Source organism: Rhodnius prolixus, unplaced genomic scaffold (genome assembly GCF_049639745.1).
Source record: "Rhodnius prolixus isolate KJV_2025 unplaced genomic scaffold, Rpr scaffold_6, whole genome shotgun sequence".
Taxonomy (NCBI): Eukaryota; Metazoa; Arthropoda; class Insecta; order Hemiptera; family Reduviidae; genus Rhodnius; species Rhodnius prolixus.
Genome location: NW_027411634.1, coordinates 13,931,528 through 13,949,443, shown reverse-complemented (window position 1 = coordinate 13,949,443; position 17,916 = coordinate 13,931,528). Strand labels below are relative to the sequence as shown.

Genomic DNA, 17,916 nt, shown 5'->3' with positions numbered 1-17,916 from the left:
ATCTACGTATGTTACATACACACGTATCATATTAATATCATTTATACATTATTTTATGTTTATACTAAAGTCGAGCCTCCCATAAAGGACACTCTCACTAGCGACCACCTCCATTTACGGGCCAGTTTTTGGATTTCCCCGATTTACCCCTATACACTTTCTATATAAAGGAACCTCCGTCTAACGGACACTCTACATAGCGACCGCGGGCATTGTTTTTGGGGAACGGATTATATGTTTCACCTCCCACCAACGACCACCTTATTATTAAAAGTTCGTTTGACGCGGTGATAAAAAGAATTATCCCCTCTCAAGTTTTTGTTTTTTTCTTCTGGTTTTTCCTAAAGTTTTCTATTAAGCTCCATACATCTTTTACCATTTTAATCATTTTTCAATATTACTTTGGACGAACAATATTCTTTTCCCGATATATCTCTCAAACGAAAGTGGTTAACTCTAGAAGAGAAAATAAATGTGTTGGAAGATTTTGCAAAAACCAAATCGAGCCCATTGTCAACTTGCCGAAAGGTTTGTTCTATGTTTCTAATAATAGATGATAGTATGATGATAATTTTACCATAAATTATTATTGTTATGAATAAATGTGATGATTATTATAAAAATGATTAATTAAGTCAATAATATGTAGTTTTTTGATAATTTTTTTGGATAATTAAGAAAAACCTGATGCATATCATATAGCTAAATAATTATGCAATTATGCACGTTTTTAAATCTATTAACCCTGGTAAAGACCCCTCTTTAACAAGCAGTTATCGGCCAATCTCCTTACTTCCTTGTCTTAGTAAGCTGACTGAGAAAATTATTTTAAGAAGACTCACTTCATTCATTGACAGTAATAGCCTATTATCATCCTGCCAGTTTGGTTTCCGTCCAAGGCATTCGACTACTGCCCAGTTAGCCAGAGTAACAGACTTGGTAGAGCACAACTTTAATCTAAACAAGCATACGGGGATGGCTTTGATTGATGTGGAAAAAGCCTTTGATTGTGTTTGGCACAATGGCCTTATCTATAAATTAATTGAGAATGGCTTTCCGAGATATTTAATTTACTTTGTTCAAAGCTATTTAACTAAAAGAAAATTCAGCGTTGCACTCGGTACCACAGTTTCAGGTGTGAGGTTAATTAAAGCTGGTGTTCCCCAAGGCTCAGTCCTGGGGCCTACACTTTTCAACATTTTTATTAATGACGTCACCAAGCTGAAACTCAAATCCAGTTGCTCCCTGTTTGCTGATGATACTGCCTTCTTTATTTCTTTCTTCAGAGTTGACACAATAGCCAGACAATTATCGATAGCCCTTGAAAAATGTTTCAAATACTTTGCAAAATGGAAAATAAGGCCAAACCATGCCAAGACACAAATTATTTTGTTTACACGCCGCAGACCGGTTGTGAATAGATTTGTCCAAATTAACGGCGACTCCCTTCCGTGGAGCAAGGAAGTTAAATACCTCGGGTTGGTGTTAGACTCCAAATTAACTTTCACCAAACACATAAACTCAGTGTGCGATAAAGCGGTAGGAATTATGTGCAGTCTCTTTCCTCTTTTGAACCGCAACTCTAACTTAGATTTTCTTAATAAAAAACTTATCTACTATCTCTATATCCGCTCCGTACTACTATATGCAGCCCCTGTGTGGTCCAATACTTGTTGCACCAATTACGGGAAGTTACAAAGAGTCCAAAACAAATGCTTAAGGTTAGTTGGGTCATATCCCCGGTGGACACCCATAGATTACATGCATGCAGCACTTGATGTTGCCAGCGTGTCCACATTTATCTACAACGCTACGGAAAACTTTGTAACTTCCTGTACACATAGTCCCTACCCGCATATAAAAAGTATTATGGGCTATAACTTAAGTTCTCTTAATTATAGAAAATACAAACACAAAAGGCTAAAGCATATCTTGCTTTAATTAATCTTATGTAGTAAGGTTTTTTTTAAATTTTTTGCCTTAGCATTAAGTTGGACTTGTACCCAATGTAAATGTTGATATGTTGTGGAGAGGATATAGGCATGCAGCCTGAAACCTCCTTTTATATATATTTGTATAAAAAAATTTAAATTGTAAATAAACATTTTCAAATTCAAAAAAAATCTATTAATAATAAATAAATTTTAAATAGATGTTTGGAAAAAAAACCCATATTTTTTCTTTATGAAACTTGTCTACCTCCTTCTAAGGACCACCTCCAAACAGCGGCCACTTTGCTTTCCCCCGCCAGTGACGGTATTGAAAGGTTCGACTGTATTAATATTTTATTTACACGTTTGAAACTATTCTTTAATGTTCTAATGATAACATATCCACTGATATGGTTTCATATACACTTATTGATATTATACATACGGTACACTAAAAATGTACATATGTTAAAAATGAGTGGGTGACACTACTTCGCGGTTTTTCACTTATCGCGGTCGGTTCTGGTCCCTATTAACCGCAATAACTGAGGGATGACTATATTGTATATTGAGGATAGTATTGCATATTAAACGTTTGAATTCAATAGATAACTTTGAGCTTCTTCCAAGTAGTCTTCTAAGTAAAGAAGTTTCGCTCGATTTTTTTTTTGCAAATTGCTTTCCTCTTAAGTTTGTGTGTAGATTCCAAGAGAGGCGATTTATCTATGAAGGTTGGGCATCCATCCAGACCCAAGGTTGGGCACCAGGGTCTGTCCCAACGGTGAGGGTTGTTATTAAAAGAAGACAGGAGCCCCATTCGATGAGTAAACATGGCATGCTAGCAATTCTCTGGGGGTTCCTTTTTAATCGTCACTTCCAAGATTCTGTTTTATATAAGTGGGCCTGTAACTTGGATGAAACTGTTGTAGAATGTAAGGGGATGTGTACAGAGTAGTGTAGCGTGAGGCAAAGGTATGTCTGATGTGTATACTGTGTAGAGGACGGGGTGAAGTATACTCCCCTGCGGCACTACGGCCCCCAATGTTGAGAAAGGAGAGATTGCTGAGATAGTACTTTCTAGCAAAGAATCTTTCTGAAAGATATTTTATTTTGCTGTAATTTATAACATTAAATAATTATTTTAAATAAAAGTTTAAATGTAAGTGAGGCACATAAATTAGTTCCTTAATGAAAGATATCTTTTCTACTGAGCGATTATCCAAATAATAAAACTGAAATAGCGAAAATAATTATCCCAACTTTTCTAGCTGCGTTCACTCAGGCAAAGCAAGAACATTAGGCTTTAAAAGTGAACTATACTCATTATGACTCCATTAGTGAGCTTTTGTCCGTTTTAGGATTTCAGTATACACAACATTACGTTTTTAAAGACCTCGTTTATCTTTTCACTTCCTGAACGTTACAATAGCTTCCACGGTTAAAATTTGCCTCTATTTTAATTTAAATATCTTAGGTAAAGATTAATACATAAATTCCCCTAGTGTGAATGAGTAGTATGTTGTGTTTAATAGCGTGAATGTATTTATTGGCGTGAATGTATTTATTGGCGTGAATGTATTTATTGGCGTGAATGTATTTATCAGCGTGAATGTATTTATTGGCGTGAATGATTTTATCAGTGTACGTGTATTTATTGCGAGAATGTTGGTATGAATGTTAGATTTAACTAGGTTTTTAATTCGGGGTTAAAAGAAATTTATAAAAGTATTTCAACCCCCCTCAGATTTAAATTCATTTAGGATTAGGTCACTTTTAGTGTGCAGGAACATTTGTTAAAAGTACTCCACACTTGAGTTAGATTCTACGAAATAGCCTTCTTAGGATAGACTATATACATGATCTAGATTAAGTCGTTGTTACATATGTTATATATTATTATATAAGTCTTACACAAATGATTATTAATAGGTAAAGCAAAACCCAAAGTACTTTTAATTGCTTGAATTTTGGAAAAACGTCAGCTTATGAAAATAAGGGATGGTACCATCGGCGAAACCGCATTCCCCCTCGTCGGCTAGACCGAGGGGAGCGCGGTCTGCTTCCGTTAGCCTAGGCTCCACCCTGCCTTGCTGAGCAAGATATGTATGTGGCAGCCCGATAAGACTATAGGGTACCATCCCAGCTCTAGTGGCCTTTATGTGAGAAAAGGAACTGTGTAGTAGGCGCTAATGGCCACAGACGTCGATGCGCCGGAAAAAAATTTAAAAAAATAAAAATGGCAATACGAGTAGGAATAATTTTCATTTACCTTGTCCAAAATAGAATATTTTTCAGGCGAGGCTTAACGTCCAACTACCAAATTAGGTGTCGTGGACGGAGGCGACTAGCAAACATACTTTACTGTAAATTTCTTTTATTAACCATTAAATAAAATCCAAGGCCTAAAGACCGGGAATCGAACCCAGTACCACAATGCATATTAGCCAGAAATAGAATATACGAGTAGTTTGGCTTAAATAGTATCGACAAAGCTTCAAACACAAACACAACCAGTGGTCGTTCTCAGCTGGATAGCACTTTAGATTGAATCCTTATCCTGTACGCTCCACAACACATCAATAAAAAGAATTTTACCAGAGACAAGTTTCTAGTAAATGTTTTAGCTTTTACCATCGTTGTTATGCACGTTTTTTCCCCCTCTATATTTCTGACCGGTATTGAATTTTCAACCATTATCAGAGGTTGATTCAGTAGTTTGTCACATGTCATAGGAGAGGAAGAAGTGGGGGGTTTTGTGTTTTACGGAAAAAGAAATTTTAAATCATATTTTCTTAAACTGCCCTTTGTTTTTGCAAATTCTATAGAGGAAATTATTTAAGTTTATATGGAGTAAAGCCATATGTGGCCTCTTTATTGTACATAAATAAACCAATCACTTAGATATTTCAGTTTACCAAAAATTCTTTAAAATTGAGATATTTTTTTTAATAGGCCAGTGTTGGCCAACCTGTGGTACGCGAGTTGCTGGTTGGTGGTACGCGAAAAATAATCAATAATGGCGGACATAAAATATTTGAAAAAAAAAAAAAGCATAAAAATATCATAGAAACCTTTTTTCCTATAATTCATAAAAAATATTTTAATTAATAATATTATACAGTAAAGTTGTTAATATGTACAGTAATAACGTTAGTCTGTCTCAAGATATACGAGAAAATATAATAGCACATTTAACAGGATTAAAATTGTCTTTCATGGAGTATTTTCCAAAACCCGAAAACACAAATGATAATTGTATTTCAAACCCCTTCTATTAAGAAAATTTAGGAAAAGCTACATCATTATCGATAACAGATAAAGAAAATTTAATAGAATTATCATGTGACAGAGCTTAACTATGTAAAAATCTGCTTAAAGAGACTGGATTGTAATGAGTAAGCTCTATCCAAGCAACATTAAATTTAATTGGTACTTACAGGTAGTTGAATGCTTAAAAGAAATTAATTTAGAAGATTTGGGCACAAATATAATAATCCTAAAGAAGAACTTGGTAAATTAATTAATAATTTTGAAGAGAAAAATATTTGCGCAATTTTTAATTATTTAAAAACAGTTTTAAAACTAAGATCTTACACTTTACAAAGTTTATAAAGTGAACATGAACTCCTTTGTAACAAATATATTTGTATCTCTATACAAATAAAGATAATAATAGTAAAATAACACATTCGGAATAACAAATTTCACGAAATACAATCATTTTTACGAAGTGGTACAATTTAGCATGATTGTACTACCAAGCGGTACGCGAGCCAAAGAAGTTTGGGAATCGCAGCAATAGGCGAATAGTTTTGTTTCTAGCATGACCTTATTTTGCTTTAATTAAAAGATGTTTGTCTCGTTGGACACTTTGTTTTCTCTTTCTGTTCAATTGAACTGTAAATTTACTTTCAACTATAACAGTATTGTACTTTAACCTACTTAAATATTAAACCTGCCATGCTGAACTCAGCTGTTATGTGCATGTACTCAACAGTTTCATCAATAAATCAATCATTAGTTTGTTGTAGAGAATTTGATTTCATCTGTGTTTAAGTTTATACACAACACATTGCTGCTTCTTGTGTTTCGTCATAATTGAAGTCAAATTCTCTGCACCAAACATACAAAAATCAATACCAGCATCTATAGTCTATGAAAGAGACTTAGCTCCGTTTGCATTTCAACATTACAGACTATTGTACTAGTCCCTTTAAGTTGTTCCCTTTATCTGCAAAAGATTCTCTTAAGAAAAGACTCCCGTCTTAATGAATTTCTTTCATTTAACTTGAAAATTAATTAAAAAATTGGCTTATGCATATTGTTCACCCAATAATAAAGTTATCCTCCATGACTTCTTTGCATTCTTTTGGATCCCTTGGCCCGGTTTCCCTAGCAAGCAGTGACTATAATGCGTGCATCTAAACTTCAAGGAAAGCTTCTTTCTTAATGCAAATGCACTTTGTACCAGATCATTGTATCTCCATCATATATCCACGTATTGGTATAATTCACAATCCTAACTTCCCGATATTTTTGGCCCTATTTTTTTATCATCTTCTACAATTTAATTCTTTTTTTTTGCGAAGAAGAAAAATGCCAAAGGCACCTTCCGACGATCTGTCGGGTGTGTGGGGCTCGACCCACTAAAAAAACCCTTCCCCTTCAGGCGTAAAATGTCCATCCCGGAACCGCCAAACAGCATTTCTTCGGGATGGTGCCTCGTAAACTTGGCTTTCCTTCTTTTTACTACTCTTCAATTATACCTGCCATTATTCCAGATCCTTTCCTTTTTCTTATTAGGATCCTCCTTACCACGGGAAGAGACCCTCGCCCAGGTCTCTCTCATCTTCCAGCATCCGTCCGACGATGCTGTCCGGAGTTATCGGACCGGTAACGATTGAACCACTCAAAAACTCGCGCACGTGATTAACATTCATCGCCATAAACTTCTTTTAATAGCAGTTAAGTTTAAGTAGCGGTTTTACCAAGTTTCATGTGAAATTTCACAATCATTCGTTGCTTTAAACGAAACTAACACCTCTTACACAAACGACGGTTCCGGTCAGACAGATTTCTCTACAAACGTGTGAGACGCTGCACAGCTGTCGGTCGTTAGGATTTGGCGCATGCATAAGTTCTTCTGTAGCAGCATCAGTCTCGTTATTTAATAGCCACGCACCTCGTATCTCGCACTTGTAGGCCTTCTTAATAGATGTCTTTTTTCTTTTCCTTACCAGATTATTTTAAAAGACTTCTTCTTAAACGTTTCTGTTTACTATAGGGGACCGTCATCTACCAAATGACCAGTTAGATTTTAGCAGCCACGTCAGCATTCAATCACGAAACATGTCAGTCACTATCGGACTGTCTTTATAAAAGTGGTACCAAAATGGTCCGCTAATTCTTAGCTAACGCCGAAGCTGCTTTTCCTTCTTCAATTAAGTATAAAGTTAGTTTTTCCTAGTTTGTAATTGTAATCGTATTCTTAATATTTGTTATTAAATTTTTCAAACAGTTCTTACTTAACAGTCCTTCCGTTGCATCTAGTAAATTGTAAATAACTGCTCGCATCTCACAAATAATTACCTCTATTCGTAGGTTGCTCAATTATTCAACAATCAACCATCAAAACACCAAAGTCATATTACTACTGCTTATAATCAGGCGCCATGGTAGCCGAGCGGCTAGAGACGAGACCTGCAAAGCTAGTATTGTGGTACTGGGTTCGATTCCCGGTCTCCAGGCCTTGGATTTTATTTAAAGGTTAATAAAAGAAATTTACAGTAAAGTATGTTTGCTAGTCGCCTCCGTCAAAGGTACCTAAAAGGTAGTTGGACGTAAAGTCCGCCTGAAGAAATAGGCGATTACTTTACTTTTTTTTTTTACTGCTTATACTCCTCAGACAGGTAATTGTACCATACGTATGTAGGCATCTCTAAGAGGTCACAGAAAAGGAAATATTTGAACAGAATTGAATAACAATAATCAGATTTTTATGAATGTACCAAGTTTGTTATGTTTTTTCAAATAAGAAAAGAAGTTACAAAAGATTTCCTGTATTAACAAAAATCCAGCTACCTAAAAATATACTGGGAGGAAATAAGTATGGAAATATGAGTTATATTCGGCTCACGTAAATTCGTTGGTAATACGAATCTTTTCAAAGTGGGACACTGAGATGGATGCAATAGGTCTAAGAGATGAAAAAAAAAGAGAAATATTTGCTGTGTTGGGCAGGCAAGGTAGGACAAATAAATAGAAGAAATCCACCTGACAATAACTGATTGGACAATGAAATCACCGAGGGAAGAGTCAATAACAAAATATTGATCTAAAATCGAAAATAAAGAAGAAGGTTATTTCCCCTAATAGCCAGAGATTGACTACATCTTTCACTTCCGCTTAAGAGGGCTGATATGGAACTATGATTGGACTGACAAAGGCAGTTGGCAGAACTGCCAAAGCTTGAACTTAATCAGTCATTGCCAATGTAGAGCCATATTGACTCCATAATTTCTTTACATCGATTTCAATTTTAATAATAAAATTTGCATTAAAGGATGAGAGAGAATAGGAATTAAGAACGAAAAAACAAATTCTGTCCACAAATCGGCTTTAACATTTCACGCAGAAGGAATTAACTTCAACTTAGGATCGCAGTAATTTCAGTATTTTCTAGAACCCTGATTGACTGCCTTCTGATCAGGGACTTTTTCAATTTTTAATTACTGTGCGCTGTTGATACCCAATTCGCTGCAAGTTTTTGCTGCAATTCTGACATAAAATCAGTTCTAGAGAGAGGCTTTTTTGTGCCTTGATACTTTCTATGAAAATTATGTAAATTTATCAAATAAGCATTTAGGCAATAAATGTTGATCATATTAAAAAAGAAACACAATGACTACCTTCAAGTTTTACGATTAGCACACAAATTTCGATGCACTGAATCATTATGTAAAGATGAGTGTAGCAACCCAGTTTATTGAGCTTACGCTGGATACCGCTGTAACATTTAGCTCCAAAAAGGAATAGACATGAATGAATCTTGCTTTCGATTTTCATAATCTATAGAAATATAAATTTTGTGACACTCAAAAATATCAAAAGGAAAATCTCAGAATTTTTCGCGAGGAAGACAGCAGAGGGTTTGAAGTAGAAGTAAATTTCCCTGTAAGGGCAGACCAAATTTGGCAATCTGGAGACAAGTTAATAACAGAAAATCTACTTATATTACCAAACAGGAGTCGAGTCGAAATGACTCCGATATATTTACGTGTAATGCCAATCTGGAGTCAAAATGACTCTTATGATTCAAGTAAACTAATCTGCAAAAGGAAACTAAGAATTCCGCGGTCTTCAGATCGTGACTATCGAATGGCGAAAGAGATAGCATATCTAAGAGCATTTTGGGATAGCTATGAGATGTGAGGTAACAGAGACCATTCCCATTTTTTTTTTTTTAGAGTCAAATTGATTCCGGATTGGCAATGCAGTGTTAAATGAATCGTTAATAATTAGAGATTGATTTGCTCTTCCATCCAAGATAGGTTAATAAACTCCTCTACACTTTTATCTCTTTAAGATTTCGCGGCAATGGTATGTGTTTACGCAAATAAGGCACTGAAATAATAATTTTAATCGGCCAGAGGCTTATTTATATTATCTTAAAACTATTTTCAAGGAATCTCATCAGAAATAGATCACATCCTGTATGGTTTTATAATCTATTAACTTTAAACAAATTGGTATAGTTTCTGTATTAGGTTTACCAGTAGTTGGACTTAAGTGTTTTCAAAATTTTCTCATAATTGGCTCCAATTTTTCATAACTTGTTTTGTGAGGAATAAAATAGTGATTAATCTAAGTTCATTTTTCTTTTCTCCTTCCTTTCTTTGCTTCCAGCTAACAGTGCCTTCTTAATCACCATCAATTCCTCTCAGAAACAATTCAGCCTTCCATTCTTCTTTCTGAACCAAAAATCCTAATCTATCATCATAATTTCGTTTTTTTTTTCTTTCTTTTTTCCTGTAAAAATGGATTTACTTCAACTTATACATATAGTATGTGTAAAACCTTTAGTTTTAAACTATTTTTCATGAAATATTGATTATAGCGAAGTTCTGGAAGAACTATGACTTCTTGGGCATTTTTCAAAAGTTCATTTTATTTTAGTTAACACTAAGAATACATATTTTATTGTATTTTGTATTTATAATGGGTTATTATGCCCTATACTTTACTTAATAGATATGCTTAAAAAAATATACTATAAAGTATACTTTAAAAATAAAGGTGCCACGGTAGCCGAGCGGGTTAATAGGCGAGACCTACAAAGCTAATATGCATTGTGGTACTGGGTTCGATTCCCGGTCTTGGCCTTGGATTTTATTTAATGGTTAAATGAAAATAGTAAAGTACGTTTGCTATTCGCCTCCGTCCACGACACCTAGTAAATGGTAGTTGGACGTTAAGCTCCGCCTGAAAAAATAGGCGATTACTTTACTTTAAAAATAGATTTTTTTTGCCTTTTTTTTTTGGCATTGGCTTTCGCCATACAGGTGCATATCGCTAGAATATTACTCACTCTCCATTCTTACTTACAAAATACATTCGCTTCACACATTCATCCCTCTACTATATACATAAACTACAACTAATGGATGGTTCAGTACTCTGTGCTCCTGCCATCCTTATAGCTTAACCGAAATTAAAATCACGTAATCCTTCTCTAATCATTTTCTTCCATTCATTCTATAACTTTTAAAATATATTCATATTTCATTGCTAGCTCTGCTATAGATTTAAGCACATAGATGTTGGTGGAGAATATTATGTCTTCGTAGCGAAATGGTGCATCTAAATACCTGTATAAGTCGTTAAACATTCGATAAAAATAGATATACTTTACTTAATTAATAAATGTTAATGATATTACAAATAAATGGTACTAATAATTGCAAAATCAGTTATTTAAAAAACGTTTCAATTTGATCGTGTTGGTGTTGAATAAATCAAAATCAGCAGGTAGATGATTGATTTGATCCGCAACTCTTGGAAAATAACTGAACCTACGATATTTATAGTACCATGACACACTTTAGAAAACACTTGTCTTTGTCTAGTACTGTTTGTTGGCACATGAAAATTTAACAATGATAACAGTTCAGGGCAGTTAACATTGTTATTTAGTATTTTTGAAAATAAAAATTAAGTCTGTGGCTTGTCTACGAAACTGTAAAGTACTCAAACCAGTAAATGTATGGTACTTCTGTCATGGCTTTTGTCTCTCGATACCACAGCAATCTTAAGGAATCTTCTTTGAAGTGATTCAAGTTTGTTGACGTAAGTTTTCTGATAAGGAGGCCATAAAGTAGAGCAGTACTTGAAGAATAGGTCGTACCATTACTTTATAAAAGACAATTATGAAGGTTCTGACATCTTTAAAATTTCGAGTAGATCTAGATATAATAGCCAAGCATTTTATTTGACTTTGTGACTATAATACGTAGAGTTCATGTGGAGGTTGAATGAAAAGGTTAGCACTGAACGTAACACCAAGGGTCCTGCACTACATTAGATCTAGTTAGTGTTGTAGCATGAAGAGAATAATCGAAGCTGGTAAAACGTCCGACTTCGATGATAGGATACTATCTTACATTTAGAGATGTTTACGTTCGTATTATTTTCATAACACTAAACATTCAGACTATGAAGAGAGTTTTGGAAGGAGGAGAAAGACATCCGCTGAGTTAATGGTAGTATAAATCTTTAAGTCGTCTGCAAAAAGCAGAAAGTTTACTGAATTGAAATTCTAGGTTTTAATGAAATTTAATTTATAAGTTGCGCCATAAGAAAGTCATTTGCGTGTTCGTACCAATTTTTTTTTAGGCTTTCTGATAGTCTAATGGTATCTAAAAATTGAAATTGAGATGTTTGTTGTAAATTCTTAATTTTTAAGACTTCAATATAATTAATTAAAAATGGAGAAAAAAATCTTCTTTTTTTTTACAAAGAATGGGAGAGGCTGAGTTCAGAATGCGGGTTCTCATTAGAAGAATTAATCAGTCAGAAAGCGAAAACTCAAGTCATTTCAGTAAATATTAGAACAAAATTAATAAATGAATTTAAAATACAAGCTCAGAATAGTCAACACTATCCAATATTAAGAATTAAATTTAGAATGTAATCTTTTATACAAGACGTTAGATTCCCAAACCGTAAGCTGGATAAATGTAGGGGGGAATTATTATATTTAAATAAATACTCTTTTGGTGATAGAATTAAATTATGCTCATTTTGTAACCTTGATGAAAGAATTGAGGTTGTTTTTCATTTCATAGCTATTTGCCCAGTCCTACGAGAATTAAGAGTTCAATACTTTAATAAAAAACTGTTTACGTATGATGAATTTATAACAATTTTAAATGGGAATAATAATTGGACGAAATTGGTTAGATAATGTAAACGGGCCTGTGCACACAGATACATGTTAGTGAGTGAATTCAACTATTAGAGGCCAAAGATTAGTTCTGTTTAAATCTCACGAAATATTACGTTTGTCTGTTTTTTCGTTAAATATTCTTTTTACTTTAACTTTAATAACTTCTATAAGATGTCTACAATTAATTTTTTTCTCTTCTTGACATTTTGTTTTTTCATTCCTCTGTTTTTCTTATTTATTTAGGTATTTATTTGTTTCTTTTGGTCTTTATTTAATTATTTTTTGTTTGAAAATTATAATCAAGTATTCTATCCAATCTTATTTATTTACTTTTTGTTTGCTTTCTTCAGTAACATAATGCATATTAAGGAAGATTATTTGCAAGACAACTCTCTGACGGTCGTCATGACCATGAGTAAAAGTCTGTCGCTAGAAAATTTGTATTTTGTTTAAACTGTGTAATACTTTAATAAAGACTTTATTATTATTATTTTTTTTTTTTTAATGATTTAAGGCGCGTCAACATCTAAGGTTATTGGCGCCCGGAGCTTTTTTCAGTGCACTGCCGGCCTCCGGACAGTTTTCTCTCGTTACAGACAACACTGTCGCATCACCGGACAGTGAGCTGTAAGAAGCTCCTAGGAAGAGAAAATCTAAGGGTGAGCAGCTGGATTCGAACCCGGGACCTCCGCGTGGGAGTCCAGTATGCTAACCTCACAGCTAATCTCTTCCCTATTATTATATTATTAATATAATTAATTACAGTTGCAAAATAAACAATAATAATAAAATAAACCAAATAAAGAACTTATTTTATGCAGTCTCTCTTTTATGTGTGCACTTAGTATTGCTACTTTTTATGATTATTTTATTTATATTTACTTTATTGAGCTTTTCAGATTTTTATTATCTTAACAACACTCCCACATATGTATACAGCAACATATAGACTAAAAACTAAATTAGTAATATCTTTTATTTTACTGTACAAGCTCTCCACTTAAGGGATTCTCTCCAAATTAGTTAAATAAGGAAAAATTTAATATTATGTTCTAGTTATCCAAGAGTGTGTTTTTTTTTTTATTTTTATTTTTTTTTATGCATAAGTTGTAACTTTTCTTTTATTTATTCTTAGTTCCTAGTTTTAGTTTAACCCAGAATTGTATATTATGTTTATTTGTTTATATATTAGAAAGAGAGGGAGAGTGAGAAAGAAGAAATGAGATTATAATATTATATGGAATTTTCTATTATATTTATAAAAGTTATGTACTTATTCTTTATGTTTATAATTTATACAGTTTTAGTTTATTTCTTTTGTTGGGTCAAATTTCACTGTTATATACAATTGTATTTAAACGGTTATCAATAAATAAATAAATAATAAATAAATAATAAACTAAAATAAATAGAGAAATAGTTTAGCGCACCATTAGTATTCAACATGTGAAATGTTCGTAGGAATTCTTAACACTTCGTGTCCGGAAGAAAAATACAATTGTCACCGGTGAATTTTCTAAAATGGAGTACTTAACAATAATCCACTTGGCCATGGGGAAAAAATAAACTTTAACGTACAGTTGTGAAAAATACTTAAAATTCTGTTATTTTAAATTAAAATCATTCCCGTCAAATGATAGACTTTTACTATCTTTTAACAGTTAAAAGAATCTTTTAATTAGCAAAAATCAGATTACCTAATTTTGCATGCTGTCTTGTTTAATTACTAGTCCAGTAATCCATAACCTTTCTCTATAAATCCACAGGATTAAATTTTTAAACTGGATCACATTTTTTCTTTGAAGCTTTTGACAGAAATTTCTATGTAAAAATTCGGATGAAATGTTATCTTAATGGCTCAATGATAAATAATTCACCAAGTACTAGAAAGAAGAATTCCAAAAAATAAAACATCGTTCTTAAAATAGATTTTTATTTTAAAACATTAAGTAAAATATGATAGCTTTTTTTAATTTTTTTTTATTCTTAAACCAAATTAAAAGAAGTCAGTTGAGTGATTTTCAAAGAAATGTTGGTAAAAATGAAGAAATCTTACAGGAAATTCGAACTTAGGTTTACGCCAATTACTTGTAGTCGTAATTTTAACGATACATATAATCCTCGTTAATATTGCACAGAATACAAGGCAAGGATACGAGGTGTGGCTATTAAATAACGAGACTATTGCTATAAAACATTTTATTTTAAATTTACACATATTTAGTTATTATCACCTTCAATATACACCCTTCCCCTATCCCTACAACGCTCCATGCGAATTTACCATTGTTCGAAACACTGCTGGAAGACTTTTTCTGTCAGCTCCTGCATGACGCGTGCCGCTTTTTCTTTTAACAGCTTCAACTGACTGAAATCGTGTTCCTTTTAATACAGATTTGACTTTAGGGGAACAGATAAAAGTCATATGGGGCCGCCAGGTCAGGCGAATAAGGCGGATGGCATAAAACTAGGATTTTGGCTAGAAACGTCTTGACAGACAATGCAGTGTGAGCTGGGCACGTTGTCTTGATGGAGAACCCCGTAACTTGTTCTTCCACAAATCGGGTCGTTTTTTTTCTTTACTCTTTCACGGTGTTAAGCAAGTACTTTATGGTAGTACTGTTGATTAATTATAATCGATATTTTCATCCGTTTTGGACGCCGGCTGTCATCATCTCCGACGTCTTCTCGGCCATCTTGGAAACGCTTGAACCACTCAAAAACTCGCGCACGTGATAAACATTCATCGCCATAAACTTCTTTTAATAAAAGATAAGTTTCAGTAGCGGTTTTACCCAGTTTCATGTGAAATTTCACGACAATTCGTTGCTCTACTACATGTGTAGTATCGTGTTTTCGACAAAACGAAACTAACACCTCTTTTATACAAACGACGGTCCCAGTCAGACAGATTTCTCTACAAACACGTGAGACGCTGGCAATCGAAAGAGAAGGCTTTACGCTGCACAGCTGTCGGTCGTTAGGATTTGGCGCATGCATAGTTCTTCTGTAGCAGCATCAGTCTCGTTATTTAATAGCCACACCTCGTGTACAATTACTCTGAATAGGACGTTTCTTCTTCCCATGAAGTTTCCTAGTAAATGGCCTCCAATAGAAGTTATTACATTTATGCAATGATTATGCGAAACGTATAAAAAAATCGTGTGAGGGTCATCAGTCTCTCTTACAGACACCTACACAAATTTACTCAGCAGATCTTAGGGCGGTCGTTGGTGTTGCAGTTATGAAGCGAGGATTTATAAATGGAAGATCATAGTTTGAACGCAGCGTCTAGCTAGTAGTTATTGATTAGTGAAAAAAAGTTAATAGTAAAGTGCGTGCATTTTCTTCTTCACCTAATTAGGTAGTTGGGCATTAAGCTCCGCCAGAAAAATAGGTGATTACTTTTTAAAAATTCAAGATTCTAAAACTACCTACAAGATTCAAAAGTCTGTAGGTCAAGATTGGTGAGTGTAGCTGTTATATGTTAGACGTTTGTATTCTAGTGTAGACTTCCGGAGAAAAAGTAAAATTAAGTAATATAAATGCTAATTTTTTTTTATTTTTATCTGGCCTTCAATATTTTGGATTGCGGTTTATGCAAATATTCTTTATTAATATTCTTGGTGATGCTGTGTATAAAGTGCAACATGTGGCGTCAATGGATCCTCTTTCTGGTCACGTGTTTCACACTCAGTAAACACACTTTCCAACTTATAGAATATTGAACCTTTAAGAAAGGTTTGGTCTAGCATCAATTCAACAATAAGGCGACGCAGGCAATGAGCGACTTTGTCACTTTTCTTTAAAAAATAACTTTTAAAAAAAGATGGTTTAATATTGATTTCTTATTTTAATATTGACAATAGTAACACGCTAAACTGCCTTTTAAGAGTAATGGGTAGCCTCATAACCTGTGCAATATTAATAGCAAGTAAAGATGTAGGGCACTGTTTATATTTTGTGCCTAATAATAAAAAAACAGTAATTTGTCATTGAAAATGACTTTATTGTTTTTCAAAATATTCTCCTTTATGATCTATACACTTCTGCATGCGTTCGAACTACTTGTCAAAACATTTTTTCCATTCCGCTTGAGACACCTCCAAAACATGGTTTTTTGAATGCATCAACGGCTTCTTCTGCCGACGAAAATCGTTGTCCACGTAATTCATTCTTGACGTTCGGAAACAAAAAGAAGTCATTTGGTGCCAAATCAGGACTGTACGGCGGATGACCCATTAATTCGATTTTTTGAGTGCTCAAATAGTCGGTTGTTAGACGAGATGTGTGACAGCTGGCATTGTCTTGTTGAAGAATGATCCGACGGCGCTTGTTTGTTTTTCTTATTTCATCGAAAACTTCCGGCAAACAAATGGTTGTGTACCATTCAGAATTGACCGTTCTACGTTCCTCTAAAGGCACTGTTGCCACATGACCAGTTTTTCCGAAAAAACTTGGCGACCATTTGTTTCGAAGTGCTTCGAGCGCGAACAACTTTTGTTGGATTTGGTTCATCTTGAAACACCCATACAGTCGACTGCTGTTTAGTTTCCGGCTCATACGCATATATCCATGATTCGTCACCTGTTACAATCTTATACACGTCTTTTGAAGCACCGCCATTGTATTTCTTAAGCATTTGTTTGCACCAATCGACACGAGCATCTTATTGAGATTTTGTCAGATTATGTGGGATCCAACGAGAACAAACCTTTTTCACGGCTAAATGATCGTGCAATATTTTTGTTATATGCTGGTGGAACTAATGCCTAAGGTTGCCTCAATCTCACAGTATGTCACATGACGATCTTGCATTATTAGTTTTTGCACAGCATCAATGTTTTCTGACACAACAACTGATTTTGGACGACCTTCACGACTTTCGTCGGTGAGCGAACAACGACCACGATTGAATTCGTTATACCAGCGTTTCACAGTGGCAAAGGATGGGGTTTTATCGCCAAAAGTGGAAGTAAGTTGATCGATGCACTCCTGTCTTGATAATCCAAGTCGAAAGTCGTAATAAATCATTGCACGAAAAATTTTCACGAATTAATTCCATTTTTTCGCTGAGACACAATTTTCAAGTGACTGTAAACAACACAAATCGCGCTCAAATAACAAAACGTTCTGAAGAAGGTTATGGTCAAAAATGTCGAAACTTTCAAGTGGAAACGTCAGATAGCACCTGACAACACTCAGTGTTGCCAAGGCTCAAAATATAAGTAGTGCGTGCTGAGTTGGCCAAAAAGCCAAATAACCACCGCTACATAAAAGGTTTATTGCGGTAACCGCTAATTAGAGCATTTCCTATAGACCTGTCTAGACTTATGAGTGTCGAAGGAGGTCCTGGGCAAAGTAAGAAGCCATGTGGTTCTCCTTCTCATGTTTTATTCAATCAACAATGGCCAAAAAAAGTCCTACGATTATCCTAAATGTTGCAGTAAGTTTGGACGAATAGCTAATAAACGGTATTCGCCTCCACCATCTCTGTGACTTGTTATGCAATCATTCTCTCATAGCCGCCCACACAAGACA

At 34.2% G+C, this 17,916-nt stretch overlaps 1 protein-coding gene across 5 annotated transcripts in view; it reads right to left on the bottom strand.

Annotated features, from left to right (window-relative positions):
• LOC141460065 (cholecystokinin receptor-like) overlaps positions 1-17,916 on the bottom strand; it is a 202,046-nt gene that overhangs the window by 70,702 nt on the left and 113,428 nt on the right. The gene's annotated exons all lie outside the window — the stretch shown is intronic.